The 25,000-nt window shown below is 40.6% G+C and overlaps 15 non-coding genes across 15 annotated transcripts; all 15 read right to left on the reverse strand.

Moving 5' to 3' along the window:
* Positions 1 to 796: 796 nt before the first annotated feature.
* On the reverse strand, positions 797 to 868 carry trnap-agg (transfer RNA proline (anticodon AGG)). The gene has a single exon. It is a non-coding gene; the product is annotated as a tRNA-Pro (tRNA).
* Positions 869 to 1,755: 887 nt separating this feature from the next.
* Positions 1,756 to 1,827, reverse strand: trnap-agg (transfer RNA proline (anticodon AGG)). The gene has a single exon. It is a non-coding gene; the product is annotated as a tRNA-Pro (tRNA).
* An 890-nt stretch (positions 1,828 to 2,717) lies between these two features.
* On the reverse strand, positions 2,718 to 2,789 carry trnap-agg (transfer RNA proline (anticodon AGG)). Its single transcript has one exon. It is a non-coding gene; the product is annotated as a tRNA-Pro (tRNA).
* Positions 2,790 to 5,125: 2,336 nt separating this feature from the next.
* On the reverse strand, positions 5,126 to 5,197 carry trnap-agg (transfer RNA proline (anticodon AGG)). Its single transcript has one exon. It is a non-coding gene; the product is annotated as a tRNA-Pro (tRNA).
* Positions 5,198 to 6,088: 891 nt separating this feature from the next.
* Positions 6,089 to 6,160, reverse strand: trnap-agg (transfer RNA proline (anticodon AGG)). Its single transcript has one exon. It is a non-coding gene; the product is annotated as a tRNA-Pro (tRNA).
* Positions 6,161 to 8,495: 2,335 nt separating this feature from the next.
* Positions 8,496 to 8,567, reverse strand: trnap-agg (transfer RNA proline (anticodon AGG)). The gene has a single exon. It is a non-coding gene; the product is annotated as a tRNA-Pro (tRNA).
* A 2,335-nt stretch (positions 8,568 to 10,902) lies between these two features.
* Positions 10,903 to 10,974, reverse strand: trnap-agg (transfer RNA proline (anticodon AGG)). Its single transcript has one exon. It is a non-coding gene; the product is annotated as a tRNA-Pro (tRNA).
* An 891-nt stretch (positions 10,975 to 11,865) lies between these two features.
* trnap-agg (transfer RNA proline (anticodon AGG)) lies at positions 11,866 to 11,937 on the reverse strand. Its single transcript has one exon. It is a non-coding gene; the product is annotated as a tRNA-Pro (tRNA).
* A 2,335-nt stretch (positions 11,938 to 14,272) lies between these two features.
* Positions 14,273 to 14,344, reverse strand: trnap-agg (transfer RNA proline (anticodon AGG)). The gene has a single exon. It is a non-coding gene; the product is annotated as a tRNA-Pro (tRNA).
* Positions 14,345 to 16,680: 2,336 nt separating this feature from the next.
* trnap-agg (transfer RNA proline (anticodon AGG)) lies at positions 16,681 to 16,752 on the reverse strand. The gene has a single exon. It is a non-coding gene; the product is annotated as a tRNA-Pro (tRNA).
* Positions 16,753 to 17,643: 891 nt separating this feature from the next.
* trnap-agg (transfer RNA proline (anticodon AGG)) lies at positions 17,644 to 17,715 on the reverse strand. The gene has a single exon. It is a non-coding gene; the product is annotated as a tRNA-Pro (tRNA).
* A 2,335-nt stretch (positions 17,716 to 20,050) lies between these two features.
* trnap-agg (transfer RNA proline (anticodon AGG)) lies at positions 20,051 to 20,122 on the reverse strand. The gene has a single exon. It is a non-coding gene; the product is annotated as a tRNA-Pro (tRNA).
* Positions 20,123 to 22,458: 2,336 nt separating this feature from the next.
* On the reverse strand, positions 22,459 to 22,530 carry trnap-agg (transfer RNA proline (anticodon AGG)). Its single transcript has one exon. It is a non-coding gene; the product is annotated as a tRNA-Pro (tRNA).
* An 891-nt stretch (positions 22,531 to 23,421) lies between these two features.
* Positions 23,422 to 23,493, reverse strand: trnap-agg (transfer RNA proline (anticodon AGG)). Its single transcript has one exon. It is a non-coding gene; the product is annotated as a tRNA-Pro (tRNA).
* An 891-nt stretch (positions 23,494 to 24,384) lies between these two features.
* On the reverse strand, positions 24,385 to 24,456 carry trnap-agg (transfer RNA proline (anticodon AGG)). The gene has a single exon. It is a non-coding gene; the product is annotated as a tRNA-Pro (tRNA).
* Positions 24,457 to 25,000: the final 544 nt, after the last annotated feature.

Below are 25,000 nucleotides of genomic sequence, written 5' to 3' on the forward strand. Positions count from 1 at the left end.
ACCATGTGAGTGTTTTGTGCTATACTTGTGAGCATAGCAGTCTTCCAAACTGTTGACCAGGCTTCAGTTCAATCTTTTGTAGTTCATCTGCTGTGTCTTTCACATTTGTCTTCTTCAGCCGCGACAGCAAACTGATGATGAGTTTTGACAAATGAATATTAAGCAAAATTAGCAATTAATTTTTAAAAGAAGAAAAACGAAAAAAAAAAACTTCAAAAAGAATGGAGCTCATTTATTTTGAGTCGATTGATGCCATCAGTAAGTGAATCAAAAGTAAACGAATGTAAAAAATACCCATTCAATCGATCAGTTTTCAACTAGAGAGATTGAGACGAGTCGTATCTGTCTCAAGCCTCCATAACTGTTTATGTTACACCTCCACATCTGCAATGGAAAGGTGGTGGAGCTAGAGCGGTGTTTGTCAAACCATGAGACATACCAATAATCGGTCTTCTCACAAAAACATCGGTAGCATCTGAACCGTTTGACCTACAAAATCCTATGACCCCTCCCTGGAAAGAGGAGACCCTCGCGAACACGGTGGTGTTCTCAATTTTTCTCTACGTCCCCCACAAGTGTCTAGGGACTCGTCTGAATTCGGAACCTCTATGTGCCAACTTCTGTTTGTAGAATCAAAATCTTTGGGCTTTTTGCAGGTTTTCTAAATGAAGTGCGACATTGAGCCCACTAGTGAATATCACAATAGATTAGCAGTCCATCCGTAAACCATTCAGCCACCTCGTCCTGCGACCAGTGACCGGATCTGCCTGTCTGAGCTTGTTAAAATATCTGCAAAGGGCTCATCCGAGGATTTGAACCCGGGACCTCTCGCACCCTAAGCGAGAATCATACCCTAGACCAACGAGCCTACCAAGTAATAAAATTTTTTGCTTTCTGCGGCAATGAAAATGAGTATATCATTTGTTGTTGTCCATGGTGCTTGGAAAGATTGACCTCATGTGAGTGTTTGTGCTATACTTGTGGCATAGCAGTCTTCCAAACTGTTGACCAGCTTCAGTTCAAATCTTTTGTAGTTCATCTGCTGTGTCTTTCACATTCTGTCTTCTTCAGCCGCGACAGCAAACTGATGATGAGTTTTGACAAATGAATATTAAGCAAAATAGATCAATTAATATTTTAAAGAGGAAAACACGAAAAAATAAAACTTCAAAAAGAATGGAGCTCATTTATTTTGAGTCGATTGATGCATCAGTAAGTGAATCAAAGTAAACGAATGTAAAAAATACCCATTCAAATCGATCAGTTTTCAACTAGAGAGATTGAGACGAGTCGTATCTATCTCAAGCCTCCATAACTGTTTATGTTACACCTCCACATCTGCAATGAAAGGTGGTGGAGCTAGAGCGGTGTTTGTCAAACCATGAGACATACCTATAATCGGTCTTCTCACAAAAACATCGGTAGCTTCTGAACCGTTTGACCTACAAAATCCTATGACCCCTCCCTGGAAAGAGGAGACCCTCGCGAACACGGTGGTGTTCTCAATTTTTCTCTACGTCCCCCACAAGTGTCTAGGGACTCGTCTGAATTCGGAACCCTCTATGTGCCAACTTCTGTTTGTAGAATCCAAAATCTTTGGGCTTTTTGCAGGTTTTCTAAATGAAGTGCGACATTGAGCCAACTAGTGAATATCACAATAGATTAGCAGTCCATCGCCTAAACCATTCAGCCACCTCGTCCTGCGACCAGTGGACCGAGATCTGCCTGTCTGAGCTTGTTAAAATATCTGCAAAAGGGCTCATCCAGGATTTGAACCCGGGACCTCTCGCACCCTAAGCGAGAATCATACCCCTAGACCAACGAGCCTTACACAAGTATAAACATTTTTTGCTTTCTGCGGCAATGAAAATGAGTATATCATTTGTTGTTGTCCATGGTGCTTGGAAAGATTGAACCTCATGTGAGTGTTTGTGCTATACTTGTGAGCATAGCAGTCTTCCAAACTGTTGACCAGGCTTCAGTTCAAATCTTTTGTAGTTCATCTGCTGTGTCTTTCACATTCTGTCTTCTTCAGCCGCGACAGCAAACTGATGATGAGTTTTGACAAATGAATATTAAGCAAAATGAGATCAATTAATATTTAAAAGAGAAAAACGAAAAAATAAACTTCAAAAAGAATGGAGCTCATTTATTTTGAGTCGATTGATGCATCAGTAAGTGAATCAAAGTAAACGAATGTAAAAAATACCCATTCAAATCGATCAGTTTTCAACTAGAGAGATTGAGACGAGTCGTATCTATCTCAAGCCTCCATAACTGTTTATGTTACACCTCCACATCTGCAATGAAAGGTGGTGGAGCTAGAGCGGTGTTTGTCAAACCATGAGACATACCTATAATCGGTCTTCTCACAAAAACATCGGTAGATTCTGAACCGTTTGACCTACAAAATCCTATGACCCCTCCCTGGAAAGAGGAGACCCTCGCGAACACGGTGGTGTTCTCAATTTTTCTCTACGTCCCCCACAAGTGTCTAGGGACTCGTCTGAATTCGGAACCCTCTATGTGCCAACTTCTGTTTGTAGAATCCAAAATCTTTGGGCTTTTTGCAGGTTTTCTAAATGAAGTGCGACATTGAGCCAACTAGTGAATATCACAATAGATTAGCAGTCCATCGCCTAAACCATTCAGCCACCTCGTCCTGCGACCAGTGGACCGAGATCTGCCTGTCTGAGCTTGTTAAAATATCTGCAAAAGGGCTCATCCAGGATTTGAACCCGGGACCTCTCGCACCCTAAGCGAGAATCATACCCCTAGACCAACGAGCCTTACACAAGTATAAACATTTTTTGCTTTCTGCGGCAATGAAAATGAGTATATCATTTGTTGTTGTCCATGGTGCTTGGAAAGATTGAACCTCATGTGAGTGTTTGTGCTATACTTGTGAGCATAGCAGTCTTCCAAACTGTTGACCAGGCTTCAGTTCAAATCTTTTGTAGTTCATCTGCTGTGTCTTTCACATTCTGTCTTCTTCAGCCGCGACAGCAAACTGATGATGAGTTTTGACAAATGAATATTAAGCAAAATTAGATCAATTAATATTTTAACCTGTTTGGTATAGGGGGCAGTATTGAGAATTTTGGAAAAAATATGTTCCCATTTTTAACTGCCTCCTACACCAACTCAGAAGCTAGAATATGCATATTATTGTTCAGGTTTGGATAGAAAACACTCTGAATTTTCTAAAACTGTTTGAATGGTGTCTGTGAGTATAACAGAACTCCTATGGCAGGCAAAAACCTGACAAGGCTTCAAGCAGGAAGTACCCTGTCTGACAAGGAGTCGTGCGTCTTACCTCTTTTTATTGAAAAGTAAGGATCTTAGCTGTAACGTGACAATTCCCAGGGCTCCAATAGGCTCTCAGAGCCCGCGAAATAACAGAAGGTTTACGAGGGAACCTCAGGTTGAAATATATTATCGCCTTTTGTAAGTGGATGCTCGGAGGACCTTTCAATGATGCGCGTGCATGAGTCGCTTCTGAGGAGAAATTTTATTCGGCTGTTTAGGCTCAATGCATACTCCCGGTCGGAATATTAACACTTCTCTACGACATAAATGGCATAAAAATTGGTTTTAAACAGCGGTTGACATGCTTCGAAGTACGGTAATGGAATATTTAGACATTTTTGACACGCCAATGCGCCATGCGCGACACCGCGAAGAAGCATTCTAGAACTCACGAACAAAACGTCGCTGTTGGAACATAACGATGGATTATTTGGGACCAAACCAACATTTGTTATTGAAGTAGAAGTCCTGGCAGTGTATTCTGATGAAGAACAAGCAAGGTAAGAACATTTTTCTTATAGGAAATGTGATTTTGGTGGAGGCTGAACTGGGTGGGTATCTAAATAGCTAGCCCTGTAATGCCGGGCTATGTACTTAGATTATTGCAAAATGTGCTTCATCCGAAAAGCTATTTTAAAATCGGACATATCGAGTGCATAGAGGGGTAATGTATCTATAATTCTTAAAATAATTGTTATGCTTTTTGTGAACGTTTATCGTGAGTAATTTAGTAAAATCACCGGAAGTGTTCGGTGGGAATGCTAGTTCTGAACGTCACATGCTAATGTAAAAAGCTGGTTTTTGATATAAATATGAACTTGATTGAACAGACATGCATGTATTGTATAACACAATGTCCTAGGTGTGTCATCTGATGAAGATCATCAAAGGTTAGTGCTGCATTTAGATATGGTTTGGGTTTATGTGACATGATATGCTAGCTTGAAAAATGGCTGTGTGATTATTTCTGGCTGGGTACTCTGCTGACATAATCTAATGTTTTGCTTTTGTTGTAAAGCCTTTTTGAAATCGGACAGTGGGGTTAGATTAACGAGATTCTTGTCTTTAAATAGCTGTGAAATAGTCATATGTTTGAGAAATTGAAGTTATAGCATTTCTAACGATTCAAAAATCGCGCCACTGGATTGAAGTGGCTGTTACGTAGGTGGGACGAAATCGTCCCACATAGCCCAGAGAGGTTAAAAGAGAAAAACGAAAAAATAAAACTTCAAAAAGAATGGAGCTCATTTATTTTGAGTCGATTGATGCATCAGTAAGTGAATCAAAGTAAACGAATGTAAAAAATACCCATTCAAATCGATCAGTTTTCAACTAGAGAGATTGAGACGAGTCGTATCTGTCTCAAGCCTCCATAACTGTTTATGTTACACCTCCACATCTGCAATGAAAGGTGGTGGAGCTAGAGCGGTGTTTGTCAAACCATGAGACATACCTATAATCGGTCTTCTCACAAAAACATCGGTAGCTTCTGAACCGTTTGCCCTACAAAATCCTATGACCCCTCCCTGGAAAGAGGAGACCCTCGCGAACACGGTGGTGTTCTCAATTTTTCTCTACGTCCCCCACAAGTGTCTAGGGACTCGTCTGAAGTCGGAACCCTCTATGTGCCAACTTCTGTTTGTAGAATCCAAAATCTTTGGGCTTTTTGCAGGTTTTCTAAATGAAGTGCGACATTGAGCCAACTAGTGAATATCACAATAGATTAGCAGTCCATCGCCTAAACCATTCAGCCACCTCGTCCTGCGACCAGTGGACCGAGATCTGCCTGTCTGAGCTTGTTAAAATATCTGCAAAAGGGCTCATCCAGGATTTGAACCCGGGACCTCTCGCACCCTAAGCGAGAATCATACCCCTAGACCAACGAGCCTTACACAAGTATAAAATTTTTTGCTTTCTGCGGCAATGAAAATGAGTATATCATTTGTTGTTGTCCATGGTGCTTGGAAAGATTGAACCTCATGTGAGTGTTTGTGCTATACTTGTGAGCATAGCAGTCTTCCAAACTGTTGACCAGGCTTCAGTTCAAATCTTTTGTAGTTCATCTGCTGTGTCTTTCACATTCTGTCTTCTTCAGCCGCGACAGCAAACTGATGATGAGTTTTGACAAATGAATATTAAGCAAAATTAGATCAATTAATATTTTAAAAGAGAAAAACGAAAAAATAAAACTTCAAAAAGAATGGAGCTCATTTATTTTGAGTCGATTGATGCATCAGTAAGTGAATCAAAGTAAACGAATGTAAAAAATACCCATTCAAATCGATCAGTTTTCAACTAGAGAGATTGAGACGAGTCGTATCTGTCTCAAGCCTCCATAACTGTTTATGTTACACCTCCACATCTGCAATGAAAGGTGGTGGAGCTAGAGCGGTGTTTGTCAAACCATGAGACATACCTATAATCGGTCTTCTCACAAAAACATCGGTAGCTTCTGAACCGTTTGACCTACAAAATCCTATGACCCCTCCCTGGAAAGAGGAGACCCTCGCGAACACGGTGGTGTTCTCAATTTTTCTCTACGTCCCCCACAAGTGTCTAGGGACTCGTCTGAATTCGGAACCCTCTATGTGCCAACTTCTGTTTGTAGAATCCAAAATCTTTGGGCTTTTTGCAGGTTTTCTAAATGAAGTGCGACATTGAGCCAACTAGTGAATATCACAATAGATTAGCAGTCCATCGCCTAAACCATTCAGCCACCTCGTCCTGCGACCAGTGGACCGAGATCTGCCTGTCTGAGCTTGTTAAAATATCTGCAAAAGGGCTCATCCAGGATTTGAACCCGGGACCTCTCGCACCCTAAGCGAGAATCATACCCCTAGACCAACGAGCCTTACACAAGTATAAAATTTTTTGCTTTCTGCGGCAATGAAAATGAGTATATCATTTGTTGTTGTCCATGGTGCTTGGAAAGATTGAACCTCATGTGAGTGTTTGTGCTATACTTGTGAGCATAGCAGTCTTCCAAACTGTTGACCAGGCTTCAGTTCAAATCTTTTGTAGTTCATCTGCTGTGTCTTTCACATTCTGTCTTCTTCAGCCGCGACAGCAAACTGATGATGAGTTTTGACAAATGAATATTAAGCAAAATTAGATCAATTAATATTTTAACCTGTTTGGTATAGGGGGCAGTATTGAGAATTTTGGAAAAAATATGTTCCCATTTTTAACTGCCTCCTACACCAACTCAGAAGCTAGAATATGCATATTATTGTTCAGGTTTGGATAGAAAACACTCTGAATTTTCTAAAACTGTTTGAATGGTGTCTGTGAGTATAACAGAACTCCTATGGCAGGCAAAAACCTGACAAGGCTTCAAGCAGGAAGTACCCTGTCTGACAAGGAGTCGTGCGTCTTACCTCTTTTTATTGAAAAGTAAGGATCTTAGCTGTAACGTGACAATTCCCAGGGCTCCAATAGGCTCTCAGAGCCCGCGAAATAACTGAAGGTTTACGAGGGAACCTCAGGTTGAAATATATTATCGCCTTTTGTAAGTGGATGCTCGGAGGACCTTTCAATGATGCGCGTGCATGAGTCGCTTCTGAGGAGAAATTTTATTCGGCTGTTTAGGCTCAATGCATACTCCCGGTCGGAATATTAACACTTCTCTACGACATAAATGGCATAAAAATTGGTTTTAAACAGCGGTTGACATGCTTCGAAGTACGGTAATGGAATATTTAGACATTTTTGACACGCCAATGCGCCATGCGCGACACCGCGAAGAAGCATTCTAGAACTCACGAACAAAACGTCGCTGTTGGAACATAACGATGGATTATTTGGGACCAAACCAACATTTGTTATTGAAGTAGAAGTCCTGGCAGTGTATTCTGATGAAGAACAAGCAAGGTAAGAACATTTTTCTTATAGGAAATGTGATTTTGGTGGAGGCTGAACTGGGTGGGTATCTAAATAGCTAGCCCTGTAATGCCGGGCTATGTACTTAGATTATTGCAAAATGTGCTTCATCCGAAAAGCTATTTTAAAATCGGACATATCGAGTGCATAGAGGGGTAATGTATCTATAATTCTTAAAATAATTGTTATGCTTTTTGTGAACGTTTATCGTGAGTAATTTAGTAAAATCACCGGAAGTGTTCGGTGGGAATGCTAGTTCTGAACGTCACATGCTAATGTAAAAAGCTGGTTTTTGATATAAATATGAACTTGATTGAACAGACATGCATGTATTGTATAACACAATGTCCTAGGTGTGTCATCTGATGAAGATCATCAAAGGTTAGTGCTGCATTTAGATATGGTTTGGGTTTATGTGACATGATATGCTAGCTTGAAAAATGGCTGTGTGATTATTTCTGGCTGGGTACTCTGCTGACATAATCTAATGTTTTGCTTTTGTTGTAAAGCCTTTTTGAAATCGGACAGTGGGGTTAGATTAACGAGATTCTTGTCTTTAAATAGCTGTGAAATAGTCATATGTTTGAGAAATTGAAGTTATAGCATTTCTAACGATTCAAAAATCGCGCCACTGGATTGAAGTGGCTGTTACGTAGGTGGGACGAAATCGTCCCACATAGCCCAGAGAGGTTAAAAGAGAAAAACGAAAAAATAAAACTTCAAAAAGAATGGAGCTCATTTATTTTGAGTCGATTGATGCATCAGTAAGTGAATCAAAGTAAACGAATGTAAAAAATACCCATTCAAATCGATCAGTTTTCAACTAGAGAGATTGAGACGAGTCGTATCTGTCTCAAGCCTCCATAACTGTTTATGTTACACCTCCGCATCTGCAATGAAAGGTGTTGGAGCTAGAGCGGTGTTTGTCAAACCATGAGACATACCTATAATCGGTCTTCTCACAAAAACATCGGTAGCTTCTGAACCGTTTGCCCTACAAAATCCTATGACCCCTCCCTGGAAAGAGGAGACCCTCGCGAACACGGTGGTGTTCTCAATTTTTCTCTACGTCCCCCACAAGTGTCTAGGGACTCGTCTGAATTCGGAACCCTCTATGTGCCAACTTCTGTTTGTAGAATCCAAAATCTTTGGGCTTTTTGCAGGTTTTCTAAATGAAGTGCGACATTGAGCCAACTAGTGAATATCACAATAGATTAGCAGTCCATCGCCTAAACCATTCAGCCACCTCGTCCTGCGACCAGTGGACCGAGATCTGCCTGTCTGAGCTTGTTAAAATATCTGCAAAAGGGCTCATCCAGGATTTGAACCCGGGACCTCTCGCACCCTAAGCGAGAATCATACCCCTAGACCAACGAGCCTTACACAAGTATACCATTTTTTGCTTTCTGCGGCAATGAAAATGAGTATATCATTTGTTGTTGTCCATGGTGCTTGGAAAGATTGAACCTCATGTGAGTGTTTGTGCTATACTTGTGAGCATAGCAGTCTTCCAAACTGTTGACCAGGCTTCAGTTCAAATCTTTTGTAGTTCATCTGCTGTGTCTTTCACATTCTGTCTTCTTCAGCCGCGACAGCAAACTGATGATGAGTTTTGACAAATGAATATTAAGCAAAATTAGATCAATTAATATTTTAACCTGTTTGGTATAGGGGGCAGTATTGAGAATTTTGGAAAAAATATGTTCCCATTTTTAACTGCCTCCTACACCAACTCAGAAGCTAGAATATGCATATTATTGTTCAGGTTTGGATAGAAAACACTCTGAATTTTCTAAAACTGTTTGAATGGTGTCTGTGAGTATAACAGAACTCCTATGGCAGGCAAAAACCTGACAAGGCTTCAAGCAGGAAGTACCCTGTCTGACAAGGAGTCGTGCGTCTTACCTCTTTTTATTGAAAAGTAAGGATCTTAGCTGTAACGTGACAATTCCCAGGGCTCCAATAGGCTCTCAGAGCCCGCGAAATAACTGAAGGTTTACGAGGGAACCTCAGGTTGAAATATATTATCGCCTTTTGTAAGTGGATGCTCGGAGGACCTTTCAATGATGCGCGTGCATGAGTCGCTTCTGAGGAGAAATTTTATTCGGCTGTTTAGGCTCAATGCATACTCCCGGTCGGAATATTAACACTTCTCTACGACATAAATGGCATAAAAATTGGTTTTAAACAGCGGTTGACATGCTTCGAAGTACGGTAATGGAATATTTAGACATTTTTGACACGCCAATGCGCCATGCGCGACACCGCGAAGAAGCATTCTAGAACTCACGAACAAAACGTCGCTGTTGGAACATAACGATGGATTATTTGGGACCAAACCAACATTTGTTATTGAAGTAGAAGTCCTGGCAGTGTATTCTGATGAAGAACAAGCAAGGTAAGAACATTTTTCTTATAGGAAATGTGATTTTGGTGGAGGCTGAACTGGGTGGGTATCTAAATAGCTAGCCCTGTAATGCCGGGCTATGTACTTAGATTATTGCAAAATGTGCTTCATCCGAAAAGCTATTTTAAAATCGGACATATCGAGTGCATAGAGGGGTAATGTATCTATAATTCTTAAAATAATTGTTATGCTTTTTGTGAACGTTTATCGTGAGTAATTTAGTAAAATCACCGGAAGTGTTCGGTGGGAATGCTAGTTCTGAACGTCACATGCTAATGTAAAAAGCTGGTTTTTGAGATAAATATGAACTTGATTGAACAGACATGCATGTATTGTATAACACAATGTCCTAGGTGTGTCATCTGATGAAGATCATCAAAGGTTAGTGCTGCATTTAGATATGGTTTGGGTTTATGTGACATGATATGCTAGCTTGAAAAATGGCTGTGTGATTATTTCTGGCTGGGTACTCTGCTGACATAATCTAATGTTTTGCTTTTGTTGTAAAGCCTTTTTGAAATCGGACAGTGGGGTTAGATTAACGAGATTCTTGTCTTTAAATAGCTGTGAAATAGTCATATGTTTGAGAAATTGAAGTTATAGCATTTCTAACGATTCAAAAATCGCGCCACTGGATTGAAGTGGCTGTTACGTAGGTGGGACGAAATCGTCCCACATAGCCCAGAGAGGTTAAAAGAGAAAAACGAAAAAATAAAACTTCAAAAAGAATGGAGCTCATTTATTTTGAGTCGATTGATGCATCAGTAAGTGAATCAAAGTAAACGAATGTAAAAAATACCCATTCAAATCGATCAGTTTTCAACTAGAGAGATTGAGACGAGTCGTATCTGTCTCAAGCCTCCATAACTGTTTATGTTACACCTCCGCATCTGCAATGAAAGGTGTTGGAGCTAGAGCGGTGTTTGTCAAACCATGAGACATACCTATAATCGGTCTTCTCACAAAAACATCGGTAGCTTCTGAACCGTTTGCCCTACAAAATCCTATGACCCCTCCCTGGAAAGAGGAGACCCTCGCGAACACGGTGGTGTTCTCAATTTTTCTCTACGTCCCCCACAAGTGTCTAGGGACTCGTCTGAATTCGGAACCCTCTATGTGCCAACTTCTGTTTGTAGAATCCAAAATCTTTGGGCTTTTTGCAGGTTTTCTAAATGAAGTGCGACATTGAGCCAACTAGTGAATATCACAATAGATTAGCAGTCCATCGCCTAAACCATTCAGCCACCTCGTCCTGCGACCAGTGGACCGAGATCTGCCTGTCTGAGCTTGTTAAAATATCTGCAAAAGGGCTCATCCAGGATTTGAACCCGGGACCTCTCGCACCCTAAGCGAGAATCATACCCCTAGACCAACGAGCCTTACACAAGTATAAAAATTTTTGCTTTCTGCGGCAATGAAAATGAGTATATCATTTGTTGTTGTCCATGGTGCTTGGAAAGATTGAACCTCATGTGAGTGTTTGTGCTATACTTGTGAGCATAGCAGTCTTCCAAACTGTTGACCAGGCTTCAGTTCAAATCTTTTGTAGTTCATCTGCTGTGTCTTTCACATTCTGTCTTCTTCAGCCGCGACAGCAAACTGATGATGAGTTTTGACAAATGAATATTAAGCAAAATTAGATCAATTAATATTTTAAAAGAGAAAAACGAAAAAATAAAACTTCAAAAAGAATGGAGCTCATTTATTTTGAGTCGATTGATGCATCAGTAAGTGAATCAAAGTAAACGAATGTAAAAAATACCCATTCAAATCGATCAGTTTTCAACTAGAGAGATTGAGACGAGTCGTATCTGTCTCAAGCCTCCATAACTGTTTATGTTACACCTCCACATCTGCAATGAAAGGTGGTGGAGCTAGAGCGGTGTTTGTCAAACCATGAGACATACCTATAATCGGTCTTCTCACAAAAACATCGGTAGCTTCTGAACCGTTTGACCTACAAAATCCTATGACCCCTCCCTGGAAAGAGGAGACCCTCGCGAACACGGTGGTGTTCTCAATTTTTCTCTACGTCCCCCACAAGTGTCTAGGGACTCGTCTGAATTCGGAACCCTCTATGTGCCAACTTCTGTTTGTAGAATCCAAAATCTTTGGGCTTTTTGCAGGTTTTCTAAATGAAGTGCGACATTGAGCCAACTAGTGAATATCACAATAGATTAGCAGTCCATCGCCTAAACCATTCAGCCACCTCGTCCTGCGACCAGTGGACCGAGATCTGCCTGTCTGAGCTTGTTAAAATATCTGCAAAAGGGCTCATCCAGGATTTGAACCCGGGACCTCTCGCACCCTAAGCGAGAATCATACCCCTAGACCAACGAGCCTTACACAAGTATAACATTTTTTGCTTTCTGCGGCAATGAAAATGAGTATATCATTTGTTGTTGTCCATGGTGCTTGGAAAGATTGAACCTCATGTGAGTGTTTGTGCTATACTTGTGAGCATAGCAGTCTTCCAAACTGTTGACCAGGCTTCAGTTCAAATCTTTTGTAGTTCATCTGCTGTGTCTTTCACATTCTGTCTTCTTCAGCCGCGACAGCAAACTGATGATGAGTTTTGACAAATGAATATTAAGCAAAATTAGATCAATTAATATTTTAACCTGTTTGGTATAGGGGGCAGTATTGAGAATTTTGGAAAAAATATGTTCCCATTTTTAACTGCCTCCTACACCAACTCAGAAGCTAGAATATGCATATTATTGTTCAGGTTTGGATAGAAAACACTCTGAATTTTCTAAAACTGTTTGAATGGTGTCTGTGAGTATAACAGAACTCCTATGGCAGGCAAAAACCTGACAAGGCTTCAAGCAGGAAGTACCCTGTCTGACAAGGAGTCGTGCGTCTTACCTCTTTTTATTGAAAAGTAAGGATCTTAGCTGTAACGTGACAATTCCCAGGGCTCCAATAGGCTCTCAGAGCCCGCGAAATAACTGAAGGTTTACGAGGGAACCTCAGGTTGAAATATATTATCGCCTTTTGTAAGTGGATGCTCGGAGGACCTTTCAATGATGCGCGTGCATGAGTCGCTTCTGAGGAGAAATTTTATTCGGCTGTTTAGGCTCAATGCATACTCCCGGTCGGAATATTAACACTTCTCTACGACATAAATGGCATAAAAATTGGTTTTAAACAGCGGTTGACATGCTTCGAAGTACGGTAATGGAATATTTAGACATTTTTGACACGCCAATGCGCCATGCGCGACACCGCGAAGAAGCATTCTAGAACTCACGAACAAAACGTCGCTGTTGGAACATAACGATGGATTATTTGGGACCAAACCAACATTTGTTATTGAAGTAGAAGTCCTGGCAGTGTATTCTGATGAAGAACAAGCAAGGTAAGAACATTTTTCTTATAGGAAATGTGATTTTGGTGGAGGCTGAACTGGGTGGGTATCTAAATAGCTAGCCCTGTAATGCCGGGCTATGTACTTAGATTATTGCAAAATGTGCTTCATCCGAAAAGCTATTTTAAAATCGGACATATCGAGTGCATAGAGGGGTAATGTATCTATAATTCTTAAAATAATTGTTATGCTTTTTGTGAACGTTTATCGTGAGTAATTTAGTAAAATCACCGGAAGTGTTCGGTGGGAATGCTAGTTCTGAACGTCACATGCTAATGTAAAAAGCTGGTTTTTGATATAAATATGAACTTGATTGAACAGACATGCATGTATTGTATAACACAATGTCCTAGGTGTGTCATCTGATGAAGATCATCAAAGGTTAGTGCTGCATTTAGATATGGTTTGGGTTTATGTGACATGATATGCTAGCTTGAAAAATGGCTGTGTGATTATTTCTGGCTGGGTACTCTGCTGACATAATCTAATGTTTTGCTTTTGTTGTAAAGCCTTTTTGAAATCGGACAGTGGGGTTAGATTAACGAGATTCTTGTCTTTAAATAGCTGTGAAATAGTCATATGTTTGAGAAATTGAAGTTATAGCATTTCTAACGATTCAAAAATCGCGCCACTGGATTGAAGTGGCTGTTACGTAGGTGGGACGAAATCGTCCCACATAGCCCAGAGAGGTTAAAAGAGAAAAACGAAAAAATAAAACTTCAAAAAGAATGGAGCTCATTTATTTTGAGTCGATTGATGCATCAGTAAGTGAATCAAAGTAAACGAATGTAAAAAATACCCATTCAAATCGATCAGTTTTCAACTAGAGAGATTGAGACGAGTCGTATCTGTCTCAAGCCTCCATAACTGTTTATGTTACACCTCCGCATCTGCAATGAAAGGTGTTGGAGCTAGAGCGGTGTTTGTCAAACCATGAGACATACCTATAATCGGTCTTCTCACAAAAACATCGGTAGCTTCTGAACCGTTTGACCTACAAAATCCTATGACCCCTCCCTGGAAAGAGGAGACCCTCGCGAACACGGTGGTGTTCTCAATTTTTCTCTACGTCCCCCACAAGTGTCTAGGGACTCGTCTGAATTCGGAACCCTCTATGTGCCAACTTCTGTTTGTAGAATCCAAAATCTTTGGGCTTTTTGCAGGTTTTCTAAATGAAGTGCGACATTGAGCCAACTAGTGAATATCACAATAGATTAGCAGTCCATCGCCTAAACCATTCAGCCACCTCGTCCTGCGACCAGTGGACCGAGATCTGCCTGTCTGAGCTTGTTAAAATATCTGCAAAAGGGCTCATCCAGGATTTGAACCCGGGACCTCTCGCACCCTAAGCGAGAATCATACCCCTAGACCAACGAGCCTTACACAAGTATAAAATTGTTTTGCTTTCTGCGGCAATGAAAATGAGTATATCATTTGTTGTTGTCCATGGTGCTTGGAAAGATTGAACCTCATGTGAGTGTTTGTGCTATACTTGTGAGCATAGCAGTCTTCCAAACTGTTGACCAGGCTTCAGTTCAAATCTTTTGTAGTTCATCTGCTGTGTCTTTCACATTCTGTCTTCTTCAGCCGCGACAGCAAACTGATGATGAGTTTTGACAAATGAATATTAAGCAAAATTAGATCAATTAATATTTTAACCTGTTTGGTATAGGGGGCAGTATTGAGAATTTTGGAAAAAATATGTTCCCATTTTTAACTGCCTCCTACACCAACTCAGAAGCTAGAATATGCATATTATTGTTCAGGTTTGGATAGAAAACACTCTGAATTTTCTAAAACTGTTTGAATGGTGTCTGTGAGTATAACAGAACTCCTATGGCAGGCAAAAACCTGACAAGGCTTCAAGCAGGAAGTACCCTGTCTGACAAGGAGTCGTGCGTCTTACCTCTTTTTATTGAAAAGTAAGGATCTTAGCTGTAACGTGACAATTCCCAGGGCTCCAATAGGCTCTCAGAGCCCGCGAAATAACTGAAGGTTTACGAGGGAACCTCAGGTTGAAATATATTATCGCCTTTTGTAAGTGGATGCTCGGAGGACCTTTCAATGATGCGCGTGCATGAGTCGCTTCTGAGGAGAAATTTTATTCGGCTGTTTAGGCTCAATGCATACTCCCGGTCGGAATATTAACACTTCTCTACGACATAAATGGCATAAAAATTGGTTTTAAACAGCGGTTGACATGCTTCGAAGTACGGTAATGGAATATTTAGACATTTTTGACACGCCAATGCGCCATGCGCGACACCGCGAAGAAGCATTCTAGAACTCACGAACAAAACGTCGCTGTTGGAACATAACGATGGATTATTTGGGACCAAACCAACATTTGTTATTGAAGTAGAAGTCCTGGCAGTGTATTCTGATGAAGAACAAGCAAGGTAAGAACATTTTTCTTATAGGAAATGTGATTTTGGTGGAGGCTGAACTGGGTGGGTATCTAAATAGCTAGCCCTGTAATGCCGGGCTATGTACTTAGATTATTGCAAAATGTGCTTCATCCGAAAAGCTATTTTAAAATCGGACATATCGAGTGCATAGAGGGGTAATGTATCTATAATTCTTAAAATAATTGTTATGCTTTTTGTGAACGTTTATCGTGAGTAATTTAGTAAAATCACCGGAAGTGTTCGGTGGGAATGCTAGTTCTGAACGTCACATGCTAATGTAAAAAGCTGGTTTTTGATATAAATATGAACTTGATTGAACAGACATGCATGTATTGTATAACACAATGTCCTAGGTGTGTCATCTGATGAAGATCATCAAAGGTTAGTGCTGCATTTAGATATGGTTTGGGTTTATGTGACATGATATGCTAGCTTGAAAAATGGCTGTGTGATTATTTCTGGCTGGGTACTCTGCTGACATAATCTAATGTTTTGCTTTTGTTGTAAAGCCTTTTTGAAATCGGACAGTGGGGTTAGATTAACGAGATTCTTGTCTTTAAATAGCTGTGAAATAGTCATATGTTTGAGAAATTGAAGTTATAGCATTTCTAACGATTCAAAAATCGCGCCACTGGATTGAAGTGGCTGTTACGTAGGTGGGACGAAATCGTCCCACATAGCCCAGAGAGGTTAAAAGAGAAAAACGAAAAAATAAAACTTCAAAAAGAATGGAGCTCATTTATTTTGAGTCGATTGATGCATCAGTAAGTGAATCAAAGTAAACGAATGTAAAAAATACCCATTCAAATCGATCAGTTTTCAACTAGAGAGATTGAGACGAGTCGTATCTGTCTCAAGCCTCCATAACTGTTTATGTTACACCTCCGCATCTGCAATGAAAGGTGTTGGAGCTAGAGCGGTGTTTGTCAAACCATGAGACATACCTATAATCGGTCTTCTCACAAAAACATCGGTAGCTTCTGAACCGTTTGCCCTACAAAATCCTATGACCCCTCCCTGGAAAGAGGAGACCCTCGCGAACACGGTGGTGTTCTCAATTTTTCTCTACGTCCCCCACAAGTGTCTAGGGACTCGTCTGAATTCGGAACCCTCTATGTGCCAACTTCTGTTTGTAGAATCCAAAATCTTTGGGCTTTTTGCAGGTTTTCTAAATGAAGTGCGACATTGAGCCAACTAGTGAATATCACAATAGATTAGCAGTCCATCGCCTAAACCATTCAGCCACCTCGTCCTGCGACCAGTGGCCCGAGATCTGCCTGTCTGAGCTTGTTAAAATATCTGCAAAAGGGCTCATCCAGGATTTGAACCCGGGACCTCTCGCACCCTAAGCGAGAATCATACCCCTAGACCAACGAGCCTTACACAAGTATAAAAAATTTTGCTTTCTGCGGCAATGAAAATGAGTATATCATTTGTTGTTGTCCATGGTGCTTGGAAAGATTGAACCTCATGTGAGTGTTTGTGCTATACTTGTGAACATAGCAGTCTTCCAAACTGTTGACCAGGCTTCAGTTCAAATATTTTGTAGTTCATCTGCTGTGTCTTTCACATTCTGTCTTCTTCAGCCGCGACAGCAAACTGATGATGAGTTTTGACAAATGAATATTAAGCAAAATTAGATCAATTAATATTTTAAAAGAGAAAAACGAAAAAATAAAACTTCAAAAAGAATGGAGCTCATTTATTTTGAGTCGATTGATGCATCAGTAAGTGAATCAAAGTAAACGAATGTAAAAAATACCCATTCAAATCGATCAGTTTTCAACTAGAGAGATTGAGACGAGTCGTATCTATCTCAAGCCTCCATAACTGTTTATGTTACACCTCCACATCTGCAATGAAAGGTGGTGGAGCTAGAGCGGTGTTTGTCAAACCATGAGACATACCTATAATCGGTCTTCTCACAAAAACATCGGTAGCTTCTGAACCGTTTGACCTACAAAATCCTATGACCCCTCCCTGGAAAGAGGAGACCCTCGCGAACACGGTGGTGTTCTCAATTTTTCTCTACGTCCCCCACAAGTGTCTAGGGACTCGTCTGAATTCGGAACCCTCTATGTGCCAACTTCTGTTTGTAGAATCCAAAATCTTTGGGCTTTTTGCAGGTTTTCTAAATGAAGTGCGACATTGAGCCAACTAGTGAATATCACAATAGATTAGCAGTCCATCGCCTAAACCATTCAGCCACCTCGTCCTGCGACCAGTGGACCGAGATCTGCCTGTCTGAGCTTGTTAAAATATCTGCAAAAGGGCTCATCCAGGATTTGAACCCGGGACCTCTCGCACCCTAAGCGAGAATCATACCCCTAGACCAACGAGCCTTACACAAGTATAACATTTTTTGCTTTCTGCGGCAATGAAAATGAGTATATCATTTGTTGTTGTCCATGGTGCTTGGAAAGATTGAACCTCATGTGAGTGTTTGTGCTATACTTGTGAGCATAGCAGTCTTCCAAACTGTTGACCAGGCTTCAGTTCAAATCTTTTGTAGTTCATCTGCTGTGTCTTTCACATTCTGTCTTCTTCAGCCGCGACAGCAAACTGATGATGAGTTTTGACAAATGAATATTAAGCAAAATTAGATCAATTAATATTTTAACCTGTTTGGTATAGGGGGCAGTATTGAGAATTTTGGAAAAAATATGTTCCCATTTTTAACTGCCTCCTACACCAACTCAGAAGCTAGAATATGCATATTATTGTTCAGGTTTGGATAGAAAACACTCTGAATTTTCTAAAACTGTTTGAATGGTGTCTGTGAGTATAACAGAACTCCTATGGCAGGCAAAAACCTGACAAGGCTTCAAGCAGGAAGTACCCTGTCTGACAAGGAGTCGTGCGTCTTACCTCTTTTTATTGAAAAGTAAGGATCTTAGCTGTAACGTGACAATTCCCAGGGCTCCAATAGGCTCTCAGAGCCCGCGAAATAACTGAAGGTTTACGAGGGAACCTCAGGTTGAAATATATTATCGCCTTTTGTAAGTGGATGCTCGGAGGACCTTTCAATGATGCGCGTGCATGAGTCGCTTCTGAGGAGAAATTTTATTCGGCTGTTTAGGCTCAATGCATACTCCCGGTCGGAATATTAACACTTCTCTACGACATAAATGGCATAAAAATTGGTTTTAAACAGCGGTTGACATGCTTCGAAGTACGGTAATGGAATATTTAGACATTTTTGACACGCCAATGCGCCATGCGCGACACCGCGAAGAAGCATTCTAGAACTCACGAACAAAACGTCGCTGTTGGAACATAACGATGGATTATTTGGGACCAAACCAACATTTGTTATTGAAGTAGAAGTCCTGGCAGTGTATTCTGATGAAGAACAAGCAAGGTAAGAACATTTTTCTTATAGGAAATGTGATTTTGGTGGAGGCTGAACTGGGTGGGTATCTAAATAGCTAGCCCTGTAATGCCGGGCTATGTACTTAGATTATTGCAAAATGTGCTTCATCCGAAAAGCTATTTTAAAATCGGACATATCGAGTGCATAGAGGGGTAATGTATCTATAATTCTTAAAATAATTGTTATGCTTTTTGTGAACGTTTATCGTGAGTAATTTAGTAAAATCACCGGAAGTGTTCGGTGGGAATGCTAGTTCTGAACGTCACATGCTAATGTAAAAAGCTGGTTTTTGATATAAATATGAACTTGATTGAACAGACATGCATGTATTGTATAACACAATGTCCTAGGTGTGTCATCTGATGAAGATCATCAAAGGTTAGTGCTGCATTTAGATATGGTTTGGGTTTATGTGACATGATATGCTAGCTTGAAAAATGGCTGTGTGATTATTTCTGGCTGGGTACTCTGCTGACATAATCTAATGTTTTGCTTTTGTTGTAAAGCCTTTTTGAAATCGGACAGTGGGGTTAGATTAACGAGATTCTTGTCTTTAAATAGCTGTGAAATAGTCATATGTTTGAGAAATTGAAGTTATAGCATTTCTAACGATTCAAAAATCGCGCCACTGGATTGAAGTGGCTGTTACGTAGGTGGGACGAAATCGTCCCACATAGCCCAGAGAGGTTAAAAGAGAAAAACGAAAAAATAAAACTTCAAAAAGAATGGAGCTCATTTATTTTGAGTCGATTGATGCATCAGTAAGTGAATCAAAGTAAACGAATGTAAAAAATACCCATTCAAATCGATCAGTTTTCAACTAGAGAGATTGAGACGAGTCGTATCTGTCTCAAGCCTCCATAACTGTTTATGTTACACCTCCACATCTGCAATGAAAGGTGGTGGAGCTAGAGCGGTGTTTGTCAAACCATGAGACATACCTATAATCGGTCTTCTCACAAAAACATCGGTAGCTTCTGAACCGTTTGACCTACAAAATCCTATGACCCCTCCCTGGAAAGAGGAGACCCTCGCGAACACGGTGGTGTTCTCAATTTTTCTCTACGTCCCCCACAAGTGTCTAGGGACTCGTCTGAATTCGGAACCCTCTATGTGCCAACTTCTGTTTGTAGAATCCAAAATCTTTGGGCTTTTTGCAGGTTTTCTAAATGAAGTGCGACATTGAGCCAACTAGTGAATATCACAATAGATTAGCAGTCCATCGCCTAAACCATTCAGCCACCTCGTCCTGCGACCAGTGGACCGAGATCTGCCTGTCTGAGCTTGTTAAAATATCTGCAAAAGGGCTCATCCAGGATTTGAACCCGGGACCTCTCGCACCCTAAGCGAGAATCATACCCCTAGACCAACGAGCCTTACACAAGTATAACATTTTTTGCTTTCTGCGGCAATGAAAATGAGTATATCATTTGTTGTTGTCCATGGTGCTTGGAAAGATTGAACCTCATGTGAGTGTTTGTGCTATACTTGTGAGCATAGCAGTCTTCCAAACTGTTGACCAGGCTTCAGTTCAAATCTTTTGTAGTTCATCTGCTGTGTCTTTCACATTCTGTCTTCTTCAGCCGCGACAGCAAACTGATGATGAGTTTTGACAAATGAATATTAAGCAAAATTAGATCAATTAATATTTTAACCTGTTTGGTATAGGGGGCAGTATTGAGAATTTTGGAAAAAAATATGTTCCCATTTTTAACTGCCTCCTACACCAACTCAGAAGCTAGAATATGCATATTATTGTTCAGGTTTGGATAGAAAACACTCTGAATTTTCTAAAACTGTTTGAATGGTGTCTGTGAGTATAACAGAACTCCTATGGCAGGCAAAAACCTGACAAGGCTTCAAGCAGGAAGTACCCTGTCTGACAAGGAGTCGTGCGTCTTACCTCTTTTTATTGAAAAGTAAGGATCTTAGCTGTAACGTGACAATTCCCAGGGCTCCAATAGGCTCTCAGAGCCCGCGAAATAACTGAAGGTTTACGAGGGAACCTCAGGTTGAAATATATTATCGCCTTTTGTAAGTGGATGCTCGGAGGACCTTTCAATGATGCGCGTGCATGAGTCGCTTCTGAGGAGAAATTTTATTCGGCTGTTTAGGCTCAATGCATACTCCCGGTCGGAATATTAACACTTCTCTACGACATAAATGGCATAAAAATTGGTTTTAAACAGCGGTTGACATGCTTCGAAGTACGGTAATGGAATATTTAGACATTTTTGACACGCCAATGCGCCATGCGCGACACCGCGAAGAAGCATTCTAGAACTCACGAACAAAACGTCGCTGTTGGAACATAACGATGGATTATTTGGGACCAAACCAACATTTGTTATTGAAGTAGAAGTCCTGGCAGTGTATTCTGATGAAGAACAAGCAAGGTAAGAACATTTTTCTTATAGGAAATGTGATTTTGGTGGAGGCTGAACTGGGTGGGTATCTAAATAGCTAGCCCTGTAATGCCGGGCTATGTACTTAGATTATTGCAAAATGTGCTTCATCCGAAAAGCTATTTTAAAATCGGACATATCGAGTGCATAGAGGGGTAATGTATCTATAATTCTTAAAATAATTGTTATGCTTTTTGTGAACGTTTATCGTGAGTAATTTAGTAAAATCACCGGAAGTGTTCGGTGGGAATGCTAGTTCTGAACGTCACATGCTAATGTAAAAAGCTGGTTTTTGATATAAATATGAACTTGATTGAACAGACATGCATGTATTGTATAACACAATGTCCTAGGTGTGTCATCTGATGAAGATCATCAAAGGTTAGTGCTGCATTTAGATATGGTTTGGGTTTATGTGACATGATATGCTAGCTTGAAAAATGGCTGTGTGATTATTTCTGGCTGGGTACTCTGCTGACATAATCTAATGTTTTGCTTTTGTTGTAAAGCCTTTTTGAAATCGGACAGTGGGGTTAGATTAACGAGATTCTTGTCTTTAAATAGCTGTGAAATAGTCATATGTTTGAGAAATTGAAGTTATAGCATTTCTAACGATTCAAAAATCGCGCCACTGGATTGAAGTGGCTGTTACGTAGGTGGGACGAAATCGTCCCACATAGCCCAGAGAGGTTAAAAGAGAAAAACGAAAAAATAAAACTTCAAAAAGAATGGAGCTCATTTATTTTGAGTCGATTGATGCATCAGTAAGTGAATCAAAGTAAACGAATGTAAAAAATACCCATTCAAATCGATCAGTTTTCAACTAGAGAGATTGAGACGAGTCGTATCTGTCTCAAGCCTCCATAACTGTTTATGTTACACCTCCACATCTGCAATGAAAGGTGGTGGAGCTAGAGCGGTGTTTGTCAAACCATGAGACATACCTATAATCGGTCTTCTCACAAAAACATCGGTAGCTTCTGAACCGTTTGACCTACAAAATCCTATGACCCCTCCCTGGAAAGAGGAGACCCTCGCGAACACGGTGGTGTTCTCAATTTTTCTCTACGTCCCCCACAAGTGTCTAGGGACTCGTCTGAATTCGGAACCCTCTATGTGCCAACTTCTGTTTGTAGAATCCAAAATCTTTGGGCTTTTTGCAGGTTTTCTAAATGAAGTGCGACATTGAGCCAACTAGTGAATATCACAATAGATTAGCAGTCCATCGCCTAAACCATTCAGCCACCTCGTCCTGCGACCAGTGGACCGAGATCTGCCTGTCTGAGCTTGTTAAAATATCTGCAAAAGGGCTCATCCAGGATTTGAACCCGGGACCTCTCGCACCCTAAGCGAGAATCATACCCCTAGACCAACGAGCCTTACACAAGTATAAAAATTTTTGCTTTCTGCGGCAATGAAAATGAGTATATCATTTGTTGTTGTCCATGGTGCTTGGAAAGATTGAACCTCATGTGAGTGTTTGTGCTATACTTGTGAACATAGCAGTCTTCCAAACTGTTGACCAGGCTTCAGTTCAAATATTTTGTAGTTCATCTGCTGTGTCTTTCACATTCTGTCTTCTTCAGCCGCGACAGCAAACTGATGATGAGTTTTGACAAATGAATATTAAGCAAAATTAGATCAATTAATATTTTAAAAGAGAAAAACGAAAAAATAAAACTTCAAAAAGAATGGAGCTCATTTATTTTGAGTCGATTGATGCATCAGTAAGTGAATCAAAGTAAACGAATGTAAAAAATACCCATTCAAATCGATCAGTTTTCAACTAGAGAGATTGAGACAAGTCGTATCTATCGCAAGCCTCCATAACTGTTTATGTTACACCTCCACATCTGCAATGAAAGGTGGTGGAGCTAGAGCGGTGTTTGTCAAACCATGAGACATACCTATAATCGGTCTTCTCACAAAAACATCGGTAGCTTCTGAACCGTTTGACCTACAAAATCCTATGACCCCTCCCTGGAAAGAGGAGACCCTCGCGAACACGGTGGTGTTCTCAATTTTTCTCTACGTCCCCCACAAGTGTCTAGGGACTCGTCTGAATTCGGAACCCTCTATGTGCCAACTTCTGTTTGTAGAATCCAAAATCTTTGGGCTTTTTGCAGGTTTTCTAAATGAAGTGCGACATTGAGCCAACTAGTGAATATCACAATAGATTAGCAGTCCATCGCCTAAACCATTCAGCCACCTCGTCCTGCGACCAGTGGACCGAGATCTGCCTGTCTGAGCTTGTTAAAATATCTGCAAAAGGGCTCATCCAGGATTTGAACCCGGGACCTCTCGCACCCTAAGCGAGAATCATACCCCTAGACCAACGAGCCTTACACAAGTATAACATTTTTTGCTTTCTGCGGCAATGAAAATGAGTATATCATTTGTTGTTGTCCATGGTGCTTGGAAAGATTGAACCTCATGTGAGTGTTTGTGCTATACTTGTGAGCATAGCAGTCTTCCAAACTGTTGACCAGGCTTCAGTTCAAATCTTTTGTAGTTCATCTGCTGTGTCTTTCACATTCTGTCTTCTTCAGCCGCGACAGCAAACTGATGATGAGTTTTGACAAATGAATATTAAGCAAAATTAGATCAATTAATATTTTAAAAGAGAAAAACGAAAAAATAAAACTTCAAAAAGAATGGAGCTCATTTATTTTGAGTCGATTGATGCATCAGTAAGTGAATCAAAGTAAACGAATGTAAAAAATACCCATTCAAATCGATCAGTTTTCAACTAGAGAGATTGAGACGAGTCGTATCTGTCTCAAGCCTCCATAACTGTTTATGTTACACCTCCACATCTGCAATGAAAGGTGGTGGAGCTAGAGCGGTGTTTGTCAAACCATGAGACATACCTATAATCGGTCTTCTCACAAAAACATCGGTAGCTTCTGAACCGTTTGACCTACAAAATCCTATGACCCCTCCCTGGAAAGAGGAGACCCTCGCGAACACGGTGGTGTTCTCAATTTTTCTCTACGTCCCCCACAAGTGTCTAGGGACTCGTCTGAATTCGGAACCCTCTATGTGCCAACTTCTGTTTGTAGAATCCAAAATCTTTGGGCTTTTTGCAGGTTTTCTAAATGAAGTGCGACATTGAGCCAACTAGTGAATATCACAATAGATTAGCAGTCCATCGCCTAAACCATTCAGCCACCTCGTCCTGCGACCAGTGGACCGAGATCTGCCTGTCTGAGCTTGTTAAAATATCTGCAAAAGGGCTCATCCAGGATTTGAACCCGGGACCTCTCGCACCCTAAGCGAGAATCATACCCCTAGACCAACGAGCCTTACACAAGTATAACATTTTTTGCTTTCTGCGGCAATGAAAATGAGTATATCATTTGTTGTTGTCCATGGTGCTTGGAAAGATTGAACCTCATGTGAGTGTTTGTGCTATACTTGTGAGCATAGCAGTCTTCCAAACTGTTGACCACGCTTCAGTTCAAATCTTTTGTAGTTCATCTGCTGTGTCTTTCACATTCTGTCTTCTTCAGCCGCGACAGCAAACTGATGATGAGTTTTGACAAATGAATATTAAGCAAAATTAGATCAATTAATATTTTAAAAGAGAAAAACGAAAAAATAAAACTTCAAAAAGAATGGAGCTCATTTATTTTGAGTCGATTGATGCATCAGTAAGTGAATCAAAGTAAACAAATGTAAAAAATACCCATTCAAATCGATCAGTTTTCAACTAGAGAGATTGAGACGAGTCGTATCTGTCTCAAGCCTCCATAACTGTTTATGTTACACCTCCACATCTGCAATGAAAGGTGGTGGAGCTAGAGCGGTGTTTGTCAAACCATGAGACATACCTATAATCGGTCTTCT

Source organism: Salmo trutta, unplaced genomic scaffold, assembly GCF_901001165.1.
Source record: "Salmo trutta unplaced genomic scaffold, fSalTru1.1, whole genome shotgun sequence".
In the NCBI taxonomy this organism is placed as follows: Eukaryota; Metazoa; Chordata; class Actinopteri; order Salmoniformes; family Salmonidae; genus Salmo; species Salmo trutta.